The sequence below is a fragment of the Dama dama genome, chromosome 13 (assembly GCF_033118175.1).
Source record: "Dama dama isolate Ldn47 chromosome 13, ASM3311817v1, whole genome shotgun sequence".
Taxonomy (NCBI): domain Eukaryota; kingdom Metazoa; phylum Chordata; class Mammalia; order Artiodactyla; family Cervidae; genus Dama; species Dama dama.
The window spans coordinates 42,218,942-42,220,547 of NC_083693.1; the positions used below are offsets into that span (position 1 = coordinate 42,218,942).

The following is a 1,606-nucleotide window of genomic DNA, read 5'->3' on the forward strand; positions in this document are numbered from 1 at the left end:
ATAAGGTCTGGGGTTGCACTGCCAGGGACTCTCTTCTCTCTGGAGGGAATATCCACAGTGACCTTCCATTCCCGGAGACTGGGCTACACGACAAGAAACTCCCAGTTCACTTCTGGAGGGATCCTGACCTTCTCCCGGCCAGAGAAATGGCTCCAGAGCAGTACCTGCTGCACCTTTTCACAAGTAGTACAGGGTCTATTTTTCACATCATTTGGTTGAGTTTTATCTGTTTGAAATTTACTCTTTTGTTTGAAAGCCTGAGGCAGTGGAATCAACAATAACACTTCCTACATCATTTAAGAGTAGAAATTGCTTGTAGACTTTTGGATAGCAGCCATCCTGGCTGGCGTGTAATGGTACCTCATTGTGGTTTTGATTTGCATTTCTCTAATAATGAGTGATGTTGAGCATCTTTTCATGTGTTTGTTAGCCATCTGTATGTCTTCTTTGGAGAAGTGTCTGTTTAGTTCTTTGGCCCATTTTTTGATTGGGTCATTTATTTTTCTGGAATTGAGCTGCAGGAGTTGCTTGTATATTTTTGAGATTAATCCTTTGTCTGTTTCTTCATTTGCTATTATTTTCTCCCAATCTGAGGGCTGGAAGCTGTGGTACATATACACCATGGAATATTACTCAGCCATTAAAAAGAATTCATTTGAACCAGTCCTAATGAGATGGATGAAGCTGGAGCCCATTATACAGAGTGAAGTAAGCCAGAAAGATAAAGAACATTACAGCATACTGACACATGTATATGGAATTTAGAAAGGTGATAACGATAACCCTATATGCAAAACAGAAAAAGAGACACAGAAATACAGAACAGACTTTTGAACTTTGTGGGAGAATGTGAGGGTGGGATATTTCAAAAGAACAGCATGTATACTATCTATGGTGAAACAGATCACCAGCCCAGGAGGGATGCACGAGACAAGTGCTCCGGCCTGGTGCACTGGGAAGACCCAGAGGAATCGGGTGGAGAGGGAGGTGGGAGGGGGGATCGGGATTGGGAATACATGTAAATCCATGGCTGATTCATATCAATGTATGACAAAACCCACTGGAAAAAAAAAATAATAATAATAAAAAAAAAAAATTAAAAAAAAAAAAAAAAAGAGTAGAAATTACAGGAATTTGCTGCTTGCAATGTCTTCTCACAAGACTTTCAGGATCAAGTGATTCCTGGCCAAGGAACAAAAGCGGCATTGTCCCATTTCCCAATGGATTCAAATGAAAACTGGCAATAAAATTGGTACAACTCCAAGAGAAGACATTGGAGAAGAATCAGACTGAGTCTGTAAGAAGCCTTGCATATGAAGTGCTACTTACCTGCTGAAAGTCTATGTAGGATACATTTTAAGTTAAAATTTTTATAAAACAATATATGTATTATGAGTCCATTTTCATAAGGTTTTAAAAATATGTGTGTATACACAGATATGCATATACACACACACACACCCCTATATATGTGTGTGTACATTAAAGAAACTGGAAGACTAGGACTTCACTGGTAGTGAAGTCCAGTAGTTAGGAGTCTGCCTTCCAGCACAGGGGACATGGGTTCGAGCACTGGTCCGGGAAGATCACACATGTGGTGGAGCAA

At 40.1% G+C, this 1,606-nt stretch overlaps 1 pseudogene; it reads left to right on the forward strand.

Annotated features, from left to right (window-relative positions):
* The first annotated feature begins 1,146 nt into the window (after positions 1 to 1,146).
* Positions 1,147 to 1,301, forward strand: LOC133068408 (large ribosomal subunit protein eL39-like; annotated as a pseudogene).
* Positions 1,302 to 1,606: the final 305 nt, after the last annotated feature.